Source organism: Emydura macquarii, unplaced genomic scaffold, assembly GCF_026122565.2.
Source record: "Emydura macquarii macquarii isolate MOO-44397 ecotype Brisbane River unplaced genomic scaffold, CSIRO-AGI_Emac_v2 contig_3257, whole genome shotgun sequence".
In the NCBI taxonomy this organism is placed as follows: domain Eukaryota; kingdom Metazoa; phylum Chordata; order Testudines; family Chelidae; genus Emydura; species Emydura macquarii.
In genome coordinates this window covers 694,409-716,977 of record NW_027133394.1, presented here as the reverse complement: position 1 = coordinate 716,977, position 22,569 = coordinate 694,409, and the positions used below count along the sequence as shown (strand labels likewise).

The 22,569-nt window shown below is 51.9% G+C and overlaps 1 long non-coding RNA gene across 3 annotated transcripts in view; it reads left to right on the top strand.

Annotated features, from left to right (window-relative positions):
* LOC137142843 (uncharacterized) overlaps window positions 1–19,783 on the top strand; it is a 36,777-nt gene extending 16,994 nt beyond the window's left edge. The window contains exons 3-4 of one of the 3 annotated variants that reach the window (XR_010917013.1): window positions 11,903–12,107; window positions 19,573–19,783. This is a non-coding gene — a long non-coding RNA (uncharacterized lncRNA). Of the gene's footprint in view, window positions 1–8,436; window positions 8,739–11,902; window positions 12,108–16,673; window positions 17,073–19,572 lie in introns of those variants that run through there. The other 2 variants (XR_010917012.1, XR_010917014.1) reach the window with 2 other exon arrangements.
* Window positions 19,784–22,569: the final 2,786 nt, after the last annotated feature.

Here is a 22,569-nt window from a genome sequence, read left to right as displayed (position 1 = left end):
TCCCTCTATTGCGCCTCCTCGACCAGGCCTCAACCCTCGCCTCTCTGACTACGCACGGATGCCCCCGACTGCCAGCCAACCTCACGCACGCTGCAGGGGCCGGCTTCTCTCCTGGAGCCTGTCACACACTCACACCTGGCCGTGGCACCTGAGCATCTCACAGGTATTTAGCCTCACACCCCTGTGGGGCAGGGCAGGGCCGTTCTCCCCATTGGCTGGATGGGGAAATGAGGCATGCAGAGGCGAAGTGATTTGCCCAGGGTCACACGGGAAGTCTGTGGCAGAGCAGGAATTGATGCCTGGTCTTCTGCAGCCCAGGCTAACGCCTTGCCTGCCCCTCTCCCAGTGCACCTCACACAGCACTGTTAGACTCACAGAGAGAAGCAGTGTGGCCTAGGGGATAGGGCTCCCCGCTCTGCCATTTTGTGCTGGGTGAATCACAGCACCTTTGGGTGTCTCTTTCTCCCACGGGCCCCTTTTTGTCTTGCCTATTTAGAATGTAAGCTGCTTGGGGCTGGGACTGTCTCGCTGGGGGCTTGATTTCAGTGGGGCCTTTCGGCCCTGCCACATATAAGTAACGATAGCTTCATGGAAGCCAGCGGGACAATCTGCATGTTCAAAAACTCTGCCGGATTGGGGCCACACCTTGCACGGTCGTACACCCTGGTAAATGCCCACGTTAGTTACTTTAACACCCCCCTCGTGCTCTTCACCCCTACCTGCAGCCCGACATTTCTATGACACACCGTCTAGCAGGCACCCCACCCACCACACCCCACTTACTTGTATAGTGTGTGGGGGTGCTGGGCTGTACCTTTGGGGTTAGTCTGAATAGAAAGGGGGCTCCCTCTGCAATAGGAGGTCAGGGAACACGCTGCCTGCGAAGAGCTGTGCGCTAGAGAGCCGGTTTTGCAGCAGATCCCTTGTATTATTTAAAACGGGGGTTTTTTGCATTATTTTCCCCTCTGCTGACAGGGCAGGAATATTTAAGAGTCCATTAGCAAGTGTCCCAGTTTCCTGGCGATCTGGAAGGATTCTGAGTGGTTCACGCCTGCTGTATTGTTGTGCAAACATCATTGCCGGGGGTTAGGGAGTGTGCATTTGGCAGGGAATTTATCTGAAGCAAGAAGAAGTTGGCGTCTCTATCGTTCGTTGTGTCGCCTCCTTGTCGCTCGTGGGTTTGGTTTGCATGGAACTGCTGCAGTGATTGGACAGGGTGATTATTTAATTTGGCGTCAGCTGATGGTCCAGCCACCTGACTCAGAAATCAGAAGTGCTACTTCCCGTGTGGGGCTAGTCAGCTCCAGAGGATTTGGAGACTTTTTCACTTCTGAAATTGCTGGTTCACGTCTAGCCCGAGTCTGAAATCTGTTCCCCTGGGGTGGCCTGTGTGAAATGGGTGGGTTGGTCTCCATCCGTTTCGGATTGGTACAAATCATCGCCGTCATTTTGGGAATGAGGGCGAGGGCTGCATGGGTCACGGGGACTCAACGCCTCTCCCACTCCCGTGGGTTGGTTTCTCCTGGGCAACGCTGAAGCACGTGGGTGGGAAGAATTCTGTAGCTGTCCGTGCTCGGCGGGCAATAAGAGGCGGACAAATGGCACCTTTCATGCGCCTGAAATTCATGCTCGGTGTGGCATGGCTCTAGGGTGAGGACCTGGCTTTAAGCCATCTGTGAGGACAGCCCTATTGGATGTAAAGTCAGCAAGGAGAAGCTGACCAAGCAAGCCATTCCCGCTCCGTGAATGTCAAGCGCGGTGTTGATTGAAGCACGAATGGTGCTGCTGGCGTCTTTGCTCAGCAGTGCCGGGAGACTGGCAGAGAGAAATGGGCGTCTGCATCGCCAAGGGGTCCTTAGGCGGGATGTGACCGACAGGAAGCCTAGTCTCTTTGGACCAGATCCTTAGTGGGTGTAAACTCAAAGGAGCAAATCCTTGGAGCCTCTTCTGCACCCAGATGAAATGAAATGAAATTCAGGCAGCCTCAAATGGCCTGACGCAAACTCTTCCCTTGAGCCGTTCGCTGTTCTTTAAATCCACTCGTGTGCGAATGGTTTCCTCTCCCATTGCCTGGTGCAGAATAACACATTCACTGAGCGCCCCAGCCGCGGCTTGTACGCCACCTGCTTGAGAGCCTTGGAACACGCCATCCATCAGGGTTGACAGAGCAGCACTTCAAAGGAGCCATGAGCTCATGCAGCAGGTATATGCTGACGGCTGGTGATTATCCGTAGCTGTCTGCACCATCTCCAGTGACCGGGGTGAGTCTTGCGCCTTCGGGCGTTCTTGTCCGCCACTCAAGAACAATAGGAATCGTGCTAGTCTGGGAACTAGTTCCTGAAGGATGGCGCCGGTATTACCCTGGGGAATATGGTGAAGGGCTGTAAACGGAGCGGTTGATAGGGTGCCCCACTTACTACCACTGTTTTGTCCTCAAAACGTCCCACCCAGAAGGGTGGAGAATTGCAGCGCTAAATTCAGTGGCGCTTAGCCGAAGTGCCGCCAGCGCGCTGGAGCTCAAACTGCACTTCAGGCACATGCTGGAGAAGCTCAGTCCTCAGCAGGACGCTGTGCTACACACACACACTTGAGTTGGACCCTTCCCACACACCCCTATCGTGACTTCGAACCCTGCTCTTCAACACCACCCAAACAGGCGGCTGTCCCTTGAGCCAAAGGAGTGTCTCCCTGAGCTGGTAGCAGTCGTAGGCTATTATCCATTGTGACCCAGACACCAGAGGGAGACAGGGTGTGCTTTAGCCGGCGTGGCAGTCGCACTGACTGAACACAGGAGGAGGGCAGGGTGTTATTACCGTTGAACCCGTGCAAGGGGGTCACAGCTGCGGGAGTGGTTAGATCATGTTACCTATGCGGGGCCAACTGGCTTTGTTCTAACCCCACCCATCAAACCTTGAGGCTGCCAGGTGGCATGACGGGGCCACCAAGCGCGTCTTCGGCCTCTGACCCGTTCAGACTCGGCACCCGGTGCGGCGCCAACGCACAGCCCTTTGCTACCTCTGCCGAGTCGGGGCGGGAAATCCGCTCCCTTACCTGGCGCTGGAATGAACTTCGTTGCGCGGCAATCCCCGTTTTGAGGGGGAGGCCGTGCGTGCGTGCGCTGGGGGGAGACACTGAGGATGTGGGACTTTGCCCAGTGTCGCGCGGATAGCCAGCAGCAAAGATAGAAACCAACGGGTTCTTGGCGCCTGACGCTGGCTCCGGCTGCTCGAGGGACAGCTGGGGGCGGTCCGAAAAGCTGTGCCAATGTCTGTGCCCCTGATTCACACGGGGCTTAATATTCAGGTTAGCCCCAAACGTAACGCCTACTCCTGCCTCCGCTGCACTCCCTGGCCGAGGATTCTCGTTGAGCCACATCAGCTGCTGCTCTCAGGCACCTACAGAAGCCCCTGGATAGACATGTCCCTCCTGGGCCTCGTCTACACGCAGAGCGGCAACAGTTTAACTCAAGGGCGGATTTAAAACTGACTCAGCAAAGCCAGCGCCAAAGGCTGTGTGGGTGCTCTCGGGATTTGGTTTAGGACAGGCTTGTTCCGGTTTCGTTCCCATTAACTGGGAACACGTCAGTTCAGTACCAGCCCTGTGAGCTCCTAGCGGGTCAGGGTCGAACAGCGCCTGCAAGTGGTTCCGAATCCATTACGTTGCCAGCCATGCGCTGTGTGGACGCTTTGTTTTTTAAATACGTTGCCTTTCTATAGCAAATTTTGTCTGAAGCTCAGACGGGCTTTACAGACATTAAATGGGTTACGCCTCACAATTCTCTTGTGGGGACCTCAGGGTACAGATGGGGAAAGGAGAGACTGGACTTGCCTGTGTTACAAAACCCTCCTGTGTTGGCATGCAGGGTTGTGGAGAATTAAAGGAGATCATAGAATCATAAAATGAGGGTTGGCAGGGATCTCAGGAGGTATCTAGTCCGACCCCCTGCTCAAAGCAGGACTAACCTCAGCTAAATCATCCCAGCCAGGGCTGTGTCAAGCTGGGCCTTAAAAACCTCTAAAGATGGAGATTCCCCCACCTCCCTAGGTAACCCATTCCAGTGCTTCACCACCCACCTAGTGACAAACTTTTCCTAATATCCAACCTAGACCTGCCCCACTGCAACTTGAGACCATTGCTCCTTGTTCTGTCATCTACTAAATGACAGAGATGCACCAGTTGCGTTCCTCCTCGTTCCCGAGGTTCCTAGATCGTTCAAGGGGCGGGGAACCGCACCCACCATCCTGCACTGAGCCCAATACCTAGTGGTAGAACAAGAGCCTATCTTGTAGGCAAGCATCCAGTTTTGACTGACAGGTTCCAAGCGATGGAGAATCCGGCGCACCCCTCGTTAAATTGTTTGAATGGTAAATTACCATCGCTGTTTAGAAAGAAACTGCAGAGGTGTTTTAGGTTGTTTTTTTGATTGTTCTGGTCCAGTTTCAACTGCAACCATCGGATCTTGTTCTGCTTTTGCTAGATTAAAGAGCCCTGGAGTGAGATCTGTTCCCCCCAATGGGTACTGCATCTCAGGTCACTGCCTGTCAAATGGGTATCGACAGCCTTCCTGGCTCCCGCTTTTTTGTCTGCCTTGTCTGTTTAGATTGCAAGCTGCTCTGTGTCTGTGAAGTGCCTCGCACACCGGGGCCCTGATCGCCGTTGGGATGTCTTGATGTAAATAATAAATATTGATGGCAAAGCCATGCTAATTTACATCCGGGGAGGAGCTGACCTGTTAACTCACTGGCTCTGAATCTCTCTCTGTTTCTTCTTTTCTTTCTATCGCCTCTTTTAAAGTCTCTCTCTTTCTCCCCGCTCGCCATCCCTCTGTCTGGCTGTCTTGCTCTCTGAAGCCCAGACTGTTCCCAAGTGACCTCGCCTCCCATAAACCAGCCCAGCAGTTCCAAGGTGTTGTTCAGCCCCCGGGTGCTGTATTACAAGACCGAATTAAGGAACTGATCCGCTGCAGCTTCACGGCATTTTCAGCTGCCCAACGGGATTGGCTCCAGCGCCGTAAAGAGGAACCGGCGTGGCCACCATCTGCTCCCTCCAGCGTCGCCTGGAGCCGGAGCCAGTGCGAAGACAAGCGTGTGCAGGATGATGGCGACTGCCAGGTCCTCCCCCTCGCAGCCCCTGTGTAAATAAGGGCATTCCCATCTATGCAGGGAGACAGCATGGTCTGATAGAACGGGCACAGACCCCTACCACTTGTGTTAAAGGAGAATCTCCCTGAGCTATAACAGTGCAGTGTTTATGACACACAGTGGATCAGTTCTTCAGCAGGAGACAATGGCGCATGCACACTGTTGTCTGTTCCAGTTTTATTGTCCCAACTTTACAAATGGAGTAAACTGAGGCAGAGAGGGTAAGTGAGTTACACCAGGCCAGAGACAGAGGGCAGGGGTGGGGAAGCCAGCTCTGGGACTTGGGTCAAGATTAGTAGCCCTCCCTTGCTTCTCATTCTTTAGTTTAAATGGTGGGGCTGTTCGTTGACGGTTACATTTTCTCTGGGTCTGAGTTCATGTTGCCCAGTGAAAAAGTCTTCGGAGAAGGCCCAGGCGCCGTTGTCACTTATTAAGACTCCTTAAGAGGCTAAATTGAATCTCTGCACCTGGCCCTGGCAGAATGTGTCTGGGGCTCTGGCTGTTTTGTTTCTGATTCAATTACAGGAGCTGCCCTGAGATGGGGGCCCTGAGGAAGGAGCTGGGAAGCAGGTAACTATCTGAGCCGAAGCTGCTTTTCCAGCTGATTCTCTAATGACGGCTACGCACACAATGGCTCCTGCATGTCCCACTTCAATCCAATTTAAGCAGAGAGCTGGCATCTGGCTGGAGAGCATCTGTCACGGATGCAGAAGTGGGAATGGAGCTCTCCTTGGGACGCCTCCTGCCTTCCGCTGGTCCCTAGTAAACCAGAGATTTTTAGGCCTGATTTTTAGGCCTTTACGATCATCCTCTTTGACCTCTTGCATAGCCCAGGCCAGAGGACCTCTTCCAGTGACTCCTGCATTGAGTCCAGTTAACATTCAGGGTGTGTTGACTCAGCAAAAAAAGACACGCAGCAACTCGGGTCAACTGAGTCAGGCTTGTGGGGCTCAAACTACATAGCTGTGTAGACGTTCAGGCTCAGGTCCGGGACCCTCCTGCCTCACCAGGTGTCAGAGCCGGGCTCCCGTCCCAGCCAAAACGTCTTTGCTATTTTTAGGCACCAAAATGGCAGACGAAATTCATTCTTGATACAGGCAAAGTCATGCACGTTGGAAAATATAATCCCAACTCTATGTACAAAGTGATGGGGTCCAAATTAGCTGCCATTCAAGAAAGAGATCTTGGAATCAGTTTGGAGAGTTCTCTGAAAAGATCCGCTCCGTGTGCAGTGGCTTTGAGGAAAGCTAACACAATGTTAGGAACCATTAGAAAAGGGAGAGATCGTACGACAGAAAATATCACAATGCCACTCTATAAATCCACGGGACGCCCACACCTTGAATGCTACATGCAGATCTGGTTGCCCCGTCTCAAAAAAGGAAATATTAGAACTGGAAAAAGTACAGCGAAGGGCAACTCGGAAGCATCTGATCCCAGCGCTGTCGGAAGACAGGACACGGGGCTAGCCGGAGCAGAGATCTGACCTAGTCTGTGCGGCCATTCTTACGTTTTTAATGCTGCCAGGAGTGGAGCCCTGGTAGCTCTGCCTTATCCCAGATACAGTAGAGCAGCTCAGACCCAAGGTGTCAGCTCCCGGCGTTCTCCCGGGACCCGTGCTGAGCTGAGCTCTACCGTGCTAAAGGCCACGTAGCAGCTCAAGAATTGCTGAGTTGCCCTACGTGTGACTCCCCCAAGCACAGATCTGGGGTCAGGAGGTCCCAGAGGCCAGTTCTGCTGGTGTCCGATCACATTCCAATCTGTTGTCTGGCACGGCAGGGCTCTCTGATGTTCCCCGGCGTCGCCTGTGTCATTTACCCCCAGTGCCATCAGCGGCTGACATTTCCGTTGTGTGCACACAATTTGCTGACCGGCTCTATTATAACAGTCAATTAACTCCAGCCCACAGCTGTTAAACAGGGGCTGTCGCGGGCTGGGAACTGCTGCGTACTGCACCTAGGCATTCAAGCTGGGGCAAACAGCAGCTATGGATTAGCGCTGCCTATGGTAGCCACGCCTGTGGGCAGGATGCATGCCAGCCTGTCACTCCTGCGGGGGTCGCCGTGGGAGAGCAGACTATTGCTGCATTCTGCCTCCTGCTGTGTCCTACACCTGAGGCTGCAGGAGAAGGGTAAAAACTCTCCCTAATGTGCCGTTCACGTCTATCCCCTTGCAGGCTCGGGTCCAAGGTTGGCCTAGGGTCTGTGAGACGCTCTGGATGTTCGGGGTTCCTAGTTTGCTTTGTCTATAGAATGGTGCTTTGTATATTTTTGCAAAAATATGACTGTTTGTATAAGAGCATCCTACCCTTCTCCAGAGCTGCCTCTTCGCTGGCGGAGCATGAACAAGGCCCGTCGAAGTTCCTCTTTCCAAGTTGCTGAGAGAACAGAGGGAATTTTAATGACTTCTGTTCGCTCAGGGAACACTGTTTAGTTGAAATAAATCACAGAGCCTTAAATAAATCCCCATCCCGGCATTACAGATAACTCCACAGATGATTAAATCTGAAAGGATTTAAAGCGTCTCAGCAACTTTTCACTGTTTATGCTCCATGACTATTTCTGCAGTGACAGAGGGTCTGGTTAGTTTCACGTTTGTGTTATAGGCAGTTTGTCAGTGCCACTTGCAGATTGATTCTAGGTCACAGACCCCGCAGGGGAATATTTGTCTCCATTAGAAAAACTTAAAAATAAAAAGGCAGAGTGCCATTTCTCAGCTCCTTTTGGTTTGGTAAAAGCTTGTAATTTGTATTCGTTTTTTAAAGGCAGCACGTTTAAAGCGAAAGGGAAGGACTTTTACCTAATCAGTTATTGATGAAACTCACTGCCCCAGACAGTAGTCAAGCCTGGGTCGTAGCAAGATTAAAAAAGGGAGTAGGCATTTATCTGGAGAGGATTTAAAAAACAAACCAAGGTATGCTGGGTGTAAAACGCTGCTTCTTCCACAGGTGTTACTGCAATACCAAAGTTCCAGAGGGGTAGCCGTGTTAGTCTGTGTACAGCAAAAACAACGAAAGTCCTGTAGTACCTTATGCCTGCAGAAATTTGTTAGTCTTTAAGGTGCTACGGGACTCTTGGTGTTTCTGCCGTAATACCAAAGCTGCTCTTGGAGTCAGGCTACTGGACTGGGTGGGTTTGGTGTCTGACCCCAGCTGGCCCTTGCTATGGTTACAAAACCGAAATGGGAGGCCGGGTTGGAGGAGACAGTGCCCCCCTTTGAAAAGCAAGGGGAATTACTTGGAATAATTAGAAGCACTTGCCTGCATTTTGGCTCTGGCTTTGTTCTTGTGTAAAAGGTCCTGGGCCAGATTCTCCTTGCGCTTACTGGTGCGCTCCTGGTGTAAATCAGGAGCAACTCCCGAGAAGTCAGTGGAGCTTCCCTCTGTGTCAAGGGAGAGGAGGAGCGGGCCCAGATCTGCGCTTCCGTTCAGTTGCGATTCCGAGCGATGACCGGAACTTGACAGCTGGAGGTTTTCAGCACTGGCCAGTGGGGATTCCAGCGAGCCATGCCTTGATGCAACCGGTCAGATGTGTAAATCTGTGCAGGACCCCAGAGTCTGCAGCGGGATCCGGCTTTGGGTGTCCCAACCCAGGAGCGGGGCTGAACTCATCCATTTAGGGTGAAATCTTCCCCGGCACTGGATTAAAAAAGGGGCATTTGGGCTGCAGGGGGACCTCCTTGTTGATTCCCAGGAAGTCAGGGGTAGCCAAGGAGTTCTCCCATAGAGTTTAGAAGCCCTGAGAGCTAGAGCACCCCCCATATCCCCTACACTTCACCCCCATGAGAACTTAATGCAAGTGAAGTGAACCTGTACTAGGAATACGGTGCCTTTCCCTAGGGTAGGCAGGTCCCTAGAGCCTTCTTTTATTGATGTAAATGTTTGCAATTGACTAGTTGGATTAATTGCTCAGCCTCCCGGTTCCTGAGCAGCATGAAATCTGGGGCATCAAAGCTGTTCTTCCCAGCACAGCGTCGAACAGTGCTGGCTCTAAAGCAAGGGAGCACAGAGGGACGTGGCATACAATGAGCCCTTTGCAAATACCTCTTTGGCAATCAGAGAGGAAGGGAGGGGACGGGAGAAGGCTCGTGACTCTATTATGAAGGTGCCTCCTCTGCCTGGTGACATAGCGGGGATGCTGGGTCTTAGACAAGCTCTCTTCCTGTTAATTGGCAACGGTTTTATGCTTCCCCTGCAGCCAAGCGTGCAGGAAGCGGACCAGCACGATGTATTGGACCAAAGCTGTAAGCCGACATACAAAGCTGCCAGTTGGCGGCACTTCAGTTAAGATAAGACAGGAGGGTGAAGTGAAAATGACCCTGTGGGGTGGGAGAAGAATCTTAGGCTTTAACTAGAGGGTAGTAAGATACCAGCCTGTTTAATGACTGGGGTGGGAGGGCGGAGCCTGCTGAAGGCCCCGCCCCTTCAGGTGAGAGAGGGGTCTCAGAACCGAGACCTCAACTGAGCAGGGGGGACGATAGATGAACAGAGGTGGAGGTGGGACAGGTTGCAGGCTCCAAAGGAGGGATCCAAAAGGGGGACGCTGAGCAGAGAACCCCAGACAGCGCCCACGGCTCCACAATGAAGTCCAGTCCCAGCCCTGGAGACTGAGGGGCTCCGTTATTTCCCTGGGCAAGCGTCCCTCAAACCTGACCTAGAATAAAGCACTCTCTGGAAGAGACGGGACGTTGAGTCTCCATGGCCCACTCTATCCTTTGCCTCTGCGCTGACCCTGAGACCAGGAGGGCTGGTTGGTGCAAGTTATAGCGGTGGTTCTTGTGCTGCGAGTACCAGTTTGCTGGTATCAACCAAGCTGTATCCCCGGACGTCAGCACAGGGCCCAGCTGTGGCACTGTCCAATGCAAGGTATGTTCCCCATACCCTGGATTAGAACTCACATCACCCCAGGGAGCGGGTCGCTATCGTTACCCCATTTTACAGATCAGGGAAACTGAGGCACTGAGCGAGGCAGTGATTTGCTCTGGGTCACACGAGCTGGGGACAGAACCCAGGCTTCCTGCTCAGATTAGGGCACTGCCAGTCTGGGCGGGATTTGAACGAGCGAGCCAGAGTGAAAGGAGATCAGGCAGTTCCTCCTTTTCAGAGGTGGCACCATTTAGTAACTGCTTGTATCTCGGTGAGAGCAGGTCAAACCACAGAATTCCCATCCCAGGCAAATTCGGACACTTTGAAAAAGTTTTCCGATTTGGAACGAAAATGACAAATTTTGAAATTTCCCATGGAAAGGAAATGCCCACGTTGTTTGTGTTGGAAAAAATCAGAATGTTTCTGTACGCTTCTCCTCCCTCCCGCTGACTCCCGAGACATCAGGGGTCGGCTGGGGAGTCCTCCGCCACAGACCGTAGCAGCCCCAAGAGTTCTACACTGCCCTAGCTCGTCACACCTACGCACGCTACGGTGCTTTTGGCTTACAAAGCGCTTCACAGACATTAGCTATTCCTCCTGTCACTTGACATGGCTAAGTGTTTTTATCCCTGCTTTTCAGACGTAGTGATTTGCCCGAGACTACTTTCTAGACAGTACGTAGAGGGAGAAATCTTGTGGGACTTAACGCAGAGCACGTGAGAACTGGCCCAGGATAAATAAGGAGCTGGAGCCTTGTTCATGCCCTGCCTGAGGTCTGTTGGCACGGAAAGGACCCAGATTTAGAACTGAGGTTAGAGTCTGGCCCGTTATTTCTGTCGGCCCCATGCCAGCATCCAGGAGAACCGCCCGGGGGTGCCAACAGATCCCTGCCCTGCTAGCCACTCGCCTTTCAGCACCTAGCACAAGGAAGTCCCTGGCAGCACGCAGGAGACCCGGAGGCTGCAGCAAAACACTCGACTCTGAACACAAAGCATGTTATTATCAGCTATGGAGAACTGCCTATTATTGTTACTCGGCTGCACGTCTGTCAGCATCTCTCCTCCAGCTTCCCAGCAGCAGTGCTTGCTGACGGCAAGGCGGTAACCCTCTCGCTGCTGGACAAAACCTCGCCTTTGATCCCGGGAGAAAGGGGCTCATCCGTCGCTGGCCTGCCCCTTATGCAGGGGTCATCAACACCCGTTCCACCCGCACCGCAGGCACTCCGCTCCTTCCGGCCTGCGAGCTCCTGGCCGATGTGGCCACGTTTCAAACCCTCTTTTGGCCAGTGTACATGTTGGCCCGGTGTGCACAGTGATGGGGGATCTGGTCTCTCCTGTACATTATGCCAGTAGCATAGAGAGGCAAGACCTCTGCTACAAAGGAAGAACTGCCCCCTGGCGTGGGCATAATGTACGGGCGAGGGGGGGCCAGTCCTGTGCCGGGACAGGCAGGAGAGGGGCTGTAGAGAGGAAGGGCGGCTCAGTGGAATCGGGGAATCCGAGTCCTGCCACAGACTCCTTGTCTGACCTGGACCAAGTCACTTCGTCTCTCTGGGCCTCGCTTCCCTTCTGGACAATGGGGCTGAGAGCACAGCCCTGCCTCCCAGGGGCGGGTGAGATTAAACCCATCCCAGGTTGTGAGGGATTCCGATGGTACAGTGCCACGGCATCTGGCTTGCAAAGCATCTTGTGGGAGGCTGCCATGTCGTAGCCCCTCCTGGGGTTGCTGTAATTTATGCCATGGGGGTCCAGAATCCCGAGAATGAAAGGTAGCATAAAGCCACCTTTGCCCTTAGCTCCCCTGAGCTGCACTTTCAGTGCAAAAGGCTCCGAGAAGCACACCAGAGAGTCTCAACCTGTCTTTATTCCCATCTTTCTTTCGCTCCAAACCACTGCAGCAGCCTGCGGACTCTGCCTGGAGCCAGTAGCACCGGCTTTGCCCTGGCCGAGGCGAAGAAACGAAACACAGAGCGGCCAATTCTGCTCTTGGCTACGCCCGTTCGCGGCTGGATTATCTCCAGGGATGCCAATAGATCTGCTGTGCAGGTGGAAATGACAACAGTCCAAGAAGGAGCAGCCGTGCAGAGGTGCCTCCCGTAACTGGTAATATTCTCTGTTGCGAACGGGAGCGAGGTGTGGTAAAAAGGAGGCTAAGTCCCGCGTCTACACCTAGCTACATTGACCTCGCTACATTGCTCAGGGTTCTGAAAAATCCACACCTTTGAGAGATGTAGTTAAGCCAACCTAAGCCATGGTGTAGACCAATTCTTCCATCAACCAAGCTACCACCTTTTGAGGGGGTGGATTTATTACAGTGACGGAAAAAACCCCGTCGCACGTGTATATGCTGCAGCGGCATTGCTGGAGCAGTAGCATCTGTCGTGCAGACAGACCCTAAGGATTGACTTGCAAAAAGCAATATGACCCTATTAGCTCGTTAGTGTCTGAGAGATGAATATGCCAGTCTGTATTCAGCTTACCACGCAGGCTGGTTGCGATGCCTCTTGCAAGCAGGCCCCCCCTCCCGGGGGGGTAGATTCTCAGTCTTTGGTGTTGCCTAGAAGATGGATTCCAGGGGGGAGCCTAGAGACAGACGCCTCGGCTTTTTTAACAAATTTCCCCAACGTCCCCAGGGGTCAGGTGATTGGCCCTGTCCGGCCATGGGCAGGATTTCTTCCAGATGAGCTAAAGTGCTCACAGGTGTTTAGGCCAGTCCATTGTTCCTGTACGCATGCCTCTGCGGGGCGTGGAAACACAGCTTTGTGTTCGTCTGCATCTGTTCCAGCCATGTGAGACACACATTTGGGGATATGACACAGCAGAGTTTTGTATCTGCACATGTGTGTGACATTGCCGGAAACATGCTACAACAGTAATGTTCAGTATGCCGTGAGCCTTCCAAAAACACCGTACCTGGTACACTGTACGTCAGACCAGACACAGTTACACTGTAAGGGTGAACATGAATGAAACACAAATCACACCATATGGGTGTACATGGGGTACAGCATGTCACAAGGGACCTGGGGCACTGGTATACCTCACTTCTTCCTAGGTTCTGTCTGTGGCACCTAATTGTCTAGCATCCTGTGGGCTGTCATGCTTTGGTCTAGTTTCGGTTGTCGGGTTTACGGTGTGGGGGCTGGATGGGATTGGTGGCCTGTGTCATACAGGCAGTCAGACTAGATGATCTAGTGGTACATTTCGGCCTGAAACTCTATCACTCTGTGACTCAGAAATCAGAAAGTGGGGGAAGGAACCCAAATGCATTGTTATTTAAAACCCCATCATTTTTGAGGTCAGACGTGTGTCTGTTGAACGCTTGCATTGGCCATCCTGCATTTTTGCAAGTTGAGTTTCTGAAGGAGCTAACTGGGCTAACTCCAAATGTCCAACTATCAGGAGTCGGCTTCCCTCCCTCCAGACTTTCTGAGAAGTACATCTTCCTCAATCCTCCTCCAAAATGGTCAGCCTCGCCCTCACGGCTGTATAAGGGGCAGGGCTTAGAGGAAATGCTTTATTTTTATTTGCTTATATAGGGCCATGAATCAATACAGATTTACAGACCCTAGCATGCAAATTGATCGTCTTATTTGACAGGGATAAATCACGCCTGCAAATGGGGCCTCAAAGCCTTGACATGGGCTGCAAATGCAATAAAAAATAAGGTGTTCAAAAGCTTAACAAATGGAGGAGGGGGGCGCCTCGCCTGGGGCAGTGTTTGGTCTAGGGCCGGCCCTGGGCCTTTGTTCCGCGGAATGGAGTGTGTATGTGTGTGAGCGCGCTCTGAGCGTGCGGCTGTGCCGCTCTCTTCCCCCTCCCCTGTGTGAACACTGGAACTGGGTGCGTCGACTGGAAATGAACGGGGGGGGGGCGATTTACATAAGAAGAGCCACTCCTGGCAGAGGCGGACAGGGCCAATTTCCGTCAGGCTGCCTGACGTTTAGCCTCTCAGCTTCCCAGCTCTGTGGGCAAACTGAAATAAAGCGGCTCGTTGAAGGGACCAAGAACGGTATCGGGGGGCAGGCGGGGTGCTTTGAGGACAGACTTGTCTGCGGGGGGTGGGAACAGAAAGTGGCTCAGCCCATAATGCACTGCATGAAAACCCCGGCGCTATTGGAAAGGGTGCTGGTGATCGGGGAAGCGGCACCCGTCCTCCTCAAGTGGCCCGGGGGGCTCCCTAGGAGGCACTCTCCCCGCTGACCCCAGCACCCTAGCATGGCCCTAGCATGGCCTGTGTGCCGACAGAGGGGCTGTGTTTTAAACAAGACCCCAAATAAAGGCCCTGTCCTGGGCTCCTTAAAGGTCCTGTCGTGACAGTTGCTGGGCTCAAGGGGTCCGCTCAGCCAGGTCCTGGCCAAATTCCCGGTTATGCACTTAATGTCTTTCTAGCAGAACAGCCCCTACTGAATCGTTCGTTCCTTGCGTCCTGCCCTGAGCTGCTGTGGAGCGTTACTGTGCTGACTGAAACAGCTGCAGCTTTCTGCCCCAGCAGTGACTTTGTGAGGTTTGATCTCATTAACTCATTAAATAGAACGCTTTCAGTAGTACTGTGTCGATCACCTGTGTCAAATGGCTGTCTCCCTGCTTTCTGCTGGAGGGAATCAAAACCGCCTGTCTGTGTGCCATAGACCCCCTATATGGCTACAGGCTCGTGGTGATTCTCCCATGGCCCAAATGGATGGAGGCTGTGATGTTGTAGCAGGGAGGGTCTTTGTTACTGTCTTGTTCTTTTGGGCAAAATCGCTCCAGCTAGAAACCTCGTAACGGTCTGCCTTGGAGACAGAAGGCAAGAGCTCTCTCGGGGGGGCCTTCCAGGTGAGAGATCCCTGATGCGGTGTTATCAAGCCCACGTGTTCTGCAGATGTGAGTCAGACTTCAGCAATCATGAGACTGGCTTGAAAATCGTGAAGTTTTTTTTTAAAAACAAAAACAAGGTGGGCTTGTTTTATTCCTCTCCTGGTTTTGGAGCAGTTCGGTCACCTGCAGGTCTCATTTTCTCGGCAACAACGAGGGCTTGAAATTTGCTTTTTTTTTTAAAAAAAAAAAAAAAGCAAGCTGAGATTATCACATGGCTCCAAGACCTGAGGCTTTAAGAAAAAGATCAACTTTTGTGAGACTTGCGACACAACCATGAGAGTTGACAACACAGCTAGAGACCTCCTCAGGGGAGCAGGGTGGAGCTTTTCATCTGTGTGAGCAGAGAGCTGCTGCTGTTGGATGTGATTGGGTGGTATATGCTTCACCGTGGACTCAGTGCTTCCAGTCCCTCACTTGAGCATCCACACCGCACTGTAAAGCGGGATTTACAATTGCTGGGCCCGGGTCTCAGCTGAGCTAACGTGTCCATTCTGCACTACGCAGACCTTCTGACTCGGGTCTGCGGCTTGAGCTGCGTCCACACTGCAAAATGACAGGGCTTGGACCCAAGCCCAGCGGGGTTTGGGCTCTGACCCACCCTCCCGCAGAATCCTAGGACCTGGGTCCTGAGTGCTTGCTGATCCAAGTCAGTCTGCTTCGTGTGTGGATGGAAGCGAGACACCTGAGTCAGAAAGCCGGGTTTAGTGTGCAGTGTAGACGTACCCGGAGTGGCTTGCTTGTGGGGAGGCGCCAGTAATGGGCAGCAAATATTTTAACAAGTGGCTCCTGCAAAAGTTTTCCCCTTTAGCCTGTGAGAGCCAGGATTTCATGTGCCTCCGGGTTGAAATTCCACCTCACTCTCGTGCAGCGGCCAGCATGCGCAGCTTTAAGGCCCCATGAAGTCTGCCTGGCAGCATGTGTGTGACCCCCCCCCCCTTTGTGCCTCATTCACATAGGATACGAGTCTGCTGCCCTGAGGGGCCCTGATCCTGCAAACACTTAAGCACGTGCTTATCTTTACGCATGTGAGTAATCCCGCTGGTCGGGGCGGCTCATGTGTGCAAAGATAAGCATAGGCACACGCGTTAGCAGGGTCGGCCCTTCCTTCGCCCAAGCCGTAGCAGCTGGGACGGATTTTGCACTGATCCATGGCTTGTTGTTGCAGGGAAACCATCCCAAGCATCTCTTTGGTGGCTGGCTTCCCACAAGGGCCCACGCCCTCGCTGGAGGTTACCTTCGGTTAATGATTCATGTTCCAGTAGCACCTAGAGTCCACAGAGCACCTAGCACCACAGCACACAGTGAGAGACAGGCCCTGCCTCAAAACGCTTGCAGTGTAAATAGACAAAGGCCGGGGGGGGGAAACCGAGGCACAGAGTAGGCGAGTGACTTGGCCAAGGTCACGCAGAAGAGCCGGGAGCGAAGCCCAGGTGTGCCACTTGCCCTAGCCGCGCCGTCGCGCTGCCCCTCTTCTTCCACTTTCCAGCCCACTTGACCCTGCCGCTGGGCGTCGAGTGGTTTTTGCTTTTCAGCGCCACGCACGCCCGCCCGCCCCGGCTTGGCGGGGCTGATTCAGCGCTACCCACGGGGTCAGCTGGCTATTGTTCCTCACCCGCCACGCGCCCTCCCTGTCTCTCCTTTCCTTTCATCCCTTCGCTTCACAAAGGCGCCGAGTGTTACACCGCCATCACGCTGGAACAAGCTGCTCTTCACGGCGGAACAATGGGGGAGAGGGAAATGAATCAGACGAAACAGGCGCTAAGAGCAGATTTGTGCTGGCGTCTGCTCAGCTAGCGCTCTTGTTTTCAGGCCGTGGGGGGAGCTCACAGAGGATCCTGCCTTGGAGTGGAGGAAGTCCAGGGCCAGGGAAGGGTCCAGGGCCTTCTCTGCCCAGCCACAATAACTGGAGGGGAGGACGTGCCAGCCGACCTCAGCCCCTGGTTAGCCCAGTGTTTGTCTCCAGCAGCTGCTTCTTTCGCCGGGGTCTTTGAATCACCCTGTGGTCCGTGCAGCCCTTCCTGCTGGTCGGCGGGGAGGAGGGAGTGTTGAAGTTGGACTGAACCCAGGAACGGAAGCATTTTCACGTGGCTCCCATGAGCCGAGGCCCCCTGTGTTGGGTGTTAAGCACCCCGTGCACTTGCTGGAAAGCTCCTTTCCCCTGAAGGGCTTTGCAAGGCGGGCGGGCAGCATTGTCTATGTTTTTCAGAGGGGGAAACCGAGGCACAGAATTGCCCAAGGTCATAGGGCATGCCCATGGCAGAGCTGGGAATAGAACCCAGGAGTCCTGACTCAGCTTTCCGTCCTCAGCTACTAGACTATGACCCAGGAGACCTGATTCCTAGTCCCTGCTCTAACCACTGAACCATGCTCTCTCCGTAGCAGCCAGTCCCACAATAAAGCCCTTGGCATTTACACCACACAATGCACCAAGTCAGCATACTGCTTCCCCCCAGCCCTCCCTCATCCTTCTCTCTCTTCAAAGTAAATAAGTCAAACTGCTGCTTTATTTTTTGAAAGACAACTATTAAAGGATAAAAAGCTCCCAACTGCACTTAAATGAAAGCATTTCAGCTCCATCCCACAAGACGGTTAAAACATCATTTTCGTGAGTCAGGTGGTAAATTGCTACTTTAATTCGGCGGCGCTTTGCTCCCGGATCAGAACCAGATACAATTAAAGAAAGCCCATGATTGCTCCAATTTGGTTTTTTAAGGCTCACTTGTATTTCTCTGGCGTGTCAATGTTGCAAACTGTTCTGGTGACGTCCCAACGTGGCCTTTCTCTAGAGTGGATTTTAAAAAAAAAAAAAGGATTCCAACTGCACTGCACAAAGCCATTTGCCTCAAATGAAAGCATAAAAAAAATTATGACTTTAATGCGTCAACTGACATTTGTTCTCATCCTGCGTGAATTAAGCAGAACAGTTCTGTCCCCAGGTCTGTCTGCTGTCTGTCTCCACTCCATTCGCTTCTCATTCCCGTGCCTCTGAGCCAGTTTGCTTAAAAAGCCGGCTACCATTTGGGTAACCGTTACACGGACAATAGAGGGCGGTGTTTTCTAGTGGCTTCGAGCAGGTTGCTGGTTGGACTCAGGCCGTGCTTACGTGGTAATGAAAGAGGTGCTGGGGCTCGAGCAATTTTTTTTTATTTTCATATCTGATGCAGCAAGCCCAGAGATGCCGGGGCTACGAGCTGCCAAGCCTAGAGGGACCAGGGCTCAGCCTTGGCACAGATTAAGCACTGGACCCAGAATACCTGGGTTCTTTTGCCTATTCTGCATCTCACTCGCTGTGTGAGGACAGGAGGGAACGAAGAGAACAGGGCAATTTATCAAGTGATCCATCCTCTGTGGTCTAGTCCCAGCTTCTGGCTGTCAGAGGCCTTGGGCCTCGACTTGGGCAAGCACCCCATATCTAAATACCTTTGAGGATCTGGGCCTCAGAGCCCGATTATCATGAGGGGTGTGGCTGCTGATGGTTAGAGCAGTGGACCGGACGAGAGCCGGGACGCCTGGATTCTAGTCTCGACTGCACTCATTTGTTGCCAGGCCCGGGGCAAGTCAAATCCACATTTTCAAACGCTCCCTCTAATTCTGGGTGTCTTAATTTCTGGGTCCCCAGTCTGAGCCCACCAGGGCCTAATCTGCAGAGGTGCTGAGCAGCTGCCATTGAGTTTGTTTGCCGCTTAATTAGCTGCCTAACTAGGGATTTGGCTGCGTAACTTTACGAGGCCCCTTTGGATCCAGGTGAGCACCCGAAAGCAGAGACATCTGTTCCAAGGCACTTTGGAGCAGGCCGGGCCCCAATCTCTCTGCTCCTTGATCTCTCCACCTGTTAAACTGGGACAGAAATATCGATTTCACAGGGGGAGCCCTGAAGTTTGCCAGTAGCTCAAACAGCCTGTCATGAAAATACAGATAGAGACCAAGAGTCTGGGGGCCACAATGTTGTTGTGGTTTTTTTGGGGTGGGGGGGCCCTGCTTTCCCTAGAGCCAGAGCCGGAGCTCAGCCATTTCTGAACAGTGAGGTGTCTAATGTTGGCTTCCCCCAGAGCACTAGCCTCCTTTGAAAATCGTGTATTACAATATCAATCACTAAACTCTAGATGCGTAGTGGGTGTCATATGCCAGCCCTGCAAAATTCCTTCTGTCCTGCCGGCTGAATGCTATAGCAGATAGCATCCCTGATCCTGTTTAAGAACAAAAGACACTGCCTTCTAGTCAGGAGGGAGGGAAAGAACTGTCAGGGCTGTATATGAGAAGGATGAAATTCACCCCTGGGCAGGAGGCCAGCATAAAATCTAGGCACCTGCTTAACCCCTCGTGCATAAAGTTTTGTGTATGGGTCAGATTAGCATCTCACTGACCCCAGAGTAAATCCAGAGTTAACTCCATTGACCTCAGGTGAGATCAGAATCTGTCCCAGATGGACCTATGTCTCTTTGGATTCTCCATGATCTTGGGCAGATTTTATTTATTTTAAAGGACTCAGGAATGGTTATAATCTAGTAGGCATCTACCGTGTCTCCAGAGTCCAGTCAGGGCCGTGCTTTGTGCTTCCAGAGAGGGATCAAAAGCAGAGCCGCTGCCCTAGGAGTTTCAAAAGCTCTTCTTGCTCATTGATTCTCGGAACATGTGGTCGATGGCTGCTATTTTTGTTCTCTCCTGCCATGTTGAGTGGGTTCTTTCTCCTTTCCAATATATTGAGCAGCAGCACCTGGCAGAAGACGAAGCGGAGAGTGCATTTGGTTTTGTGGTGATGGATGGAGGGACGTTAGAGCCACAGATTTTAATTCACAGCTTTTAAAGCCAGAAGGGACCTCCTGCATATCACAGGCCAGAGAATTTCAGCCAGTTGCCCGTTTTGAGCCCACTGACCCCGTGTCTGAATCAAGAACAGCGGCTAGAAAGGCATCCACTTTTCACGTGAAAACATAGATGGAGAATCCACCACTCCCCGTGGTTCCAATGCTTAATCACCCTCACCGTTAAAAACTGGTGCCTTACTTCGGATTTGAATTTGTCTGGCTTTGTCTGGGATGGCTTAGTCGGGGTTGGTCCTGCTTTGAGCAGGGGGTTGGACTAGATGACTTTCTGGGGTCTCTTCCAACCCTCATCTTCTATGATTCAGCTTCCAGCCATTGGTTCTTGTTCTCCCTTTCTCAGCTAGGCTCAAGAGCCTGTGAAGATCCTTATACGTGGTCCATTGATAAGGTTATTAAGAATATTTGCCTCCCATCCAAGGATCTCAGCGTGGTTAACAGATATTAGTTAATTCTGCCTCACAGCCTGTTCAACCAATCTAGTGGAACCCGGGTTCAATCCCTGGCCCACCACTGGCCTCCGGGGTGACCTCGGACAAGTCACTCTCTGTGCCTCACTTTCCCCAGCTGTAAAATGATACTGAGCTGCTTTGTAAAGCTCCTTGAGATCTACTGATGAGCAGAAGTAGATAGGAGCTATTTGTTATTATTTACACTTCTCCAATGGGCTAGTTAATGATCTCTCTGCTTTTATAGATGAGACAAATCTCATATGGCCCCGGTCCCTGCAGCATTTGTACACCTCACAATCTTGAATATATTTATCCTTTCAAGAGATAGGGCAGTGATATTAGCCACATTGTACAGATGGGAACTGAAGCATAGAGTTATTTGCCCACGGTCACACAGAGACTCTGTGGCAGGGAATTGAACCTGAGTCCTGGACTAGTGCCCTAACCACTGGCTCACCCTTCCTGTCTCCTGGGGAAACTGAGACCCAGAGAGGAGAGCTCAAGTTTGTTTAATGCATTTCACCCAGGCCGCTCTGTTGGAGTAAAAGACTAAAAGATAACCAGGAATGGAATAAAGAATAGATCGCCCCCCCAAACTCCACCCATAATCCCAGGATCCATCCACAATCCCAGACTAGATGGATGTTTCTGCTAAAACTGAACAGCAGTGAAATGATTCACATGGTTGCTATTTAAAATTTCATCAAACGGCTTCAGAATTGAAAGGGACCTGCACAGGAAAATAAAACTGTACCGCTCTTGGTGGTTTTATGATGCTTAAAGAAGACATAAATGGTGTTTTAAAAATTAATAATTGGCTTGTTTTTCAACAGTAGAAAATCATATTTTATCCCCTTTTCTGAAAAAATCTATGGGCAGTTAGCTTTATGAAATCGAAACCATGATTTGGAGGGAAAGGTTCTTGGGAGGTCCAATGAGGCTGATTAAAACTCTTTGTTTTTTGTTTCTTTTGGGTAAGCATTGTTTAACTCAAATGCTTGATGAACAGTTGGAAGAAAAAATCTCTTTGTGAAAGATTTGCCATCCCATTGCTTGAACGGTGGGCTGCGAAAGATCTCTCTTTGGTCACCCTTTAGCAAATATAGGGAAGGTAGAACTTGCTGTTTCTCTAAGTCAAACAAAAGCAGCAGGAAGATTGTAAACTCTCCGGAGCAGGGGCTGTCTTTCCGTTACAAGTGTGTACAGCGCCTAGCACACTGTGGCCCCAATCCTGACTGGGGCCTCGAGGCGCTTTGGTGACGGAAACGAATAATCAAGTATTTCAGGCCTGGAACAAAATGGTGCAGAAGCCCAGTGTTGTTTTCCTGGAGAGAGATCTGCTTTAGCTGAGAGAATGCCCTGGAAGCAGCCACTGAGTTCCACAGACAGGAAACGGGAAATGTCCCCATCTCTGAGAAACTGCTCACCTGGAACCAACACCTGAGTTCTCAGCCCAGGCATTACAGAGGGGTTTGGGCTTTCATTTCATCAAATCCAGCTGAGCCTTTTAATGATCGGATTAGCATTTACTATTTTCTAAATCAGTAGCTCGAGGGCTCCAGGCCAGCGCCTGGATCCAGAAATTTAAAAAACTGGAAGAGGCTTTGCCTTGCTGAACTAATTAATACCTAGCACTCCAGCGAGCACACCTCTGGGATGGTCTGGGCACCTGACAGGTGTTCCCTAGACCGTAGCTCCTGGAGACAGAGTGGAGAGCTCCTAGATGCTACCTACACCTGTGAGCCCCCCTAACTTTCTGTGCGCACTCCCTGTGTCCCACCATTGGGGCTCCGCTGAAGTCTTCTGATGAGCTCATTGGGACGCCCCCCCGAAAAAGCTCAACAAAAACAAATATTTTTTTTTTCATTTTCATTAAATTTTTCTGAAATGTTTCAAGATTTTGTCCAAAAAAGTCCCCCCTTCCCCATTGTTAAACCCCAAAACATTTAGACCAATCCTACTCCCCAAATTTGACAAAACCATTTTCCATAACAATTTCCATTTTGTCCAAAAAGCCATCATGGTGAAAACCTTTGGACAGGACATTTTTGACCAGTTCTGCCATTAGCCTCTCCATGCTTCAGTTTCCCTGGTGTCGGGTTTGTCAGACTCATCTAATGAGTGTTTGCAAAGTGGAAGGAGACGTGTAATTTTCCAACTGGGAGGCTGCACGGATGAATTTCACTGGGCAATTAACTGGGGCGCTCCAGGGATGGAATTAGTAACACAGACATCCACACTGATGTCTCAGAGTGGAGACGGCTTAGTGCCAGAAGCACGGAGAACGAATGGCCAGATCTGACTTGCAGAGAGTAACGCTGTACTCAAGAGATGATTGGGCCCTGGAGAAACGTATCGGAATGCTTGAGAATCGGAGCAAAGGGGATGCTCCCAGCCCAAGCGCAGGGCTGTGACCCCGGGGGAGTGCGGAAC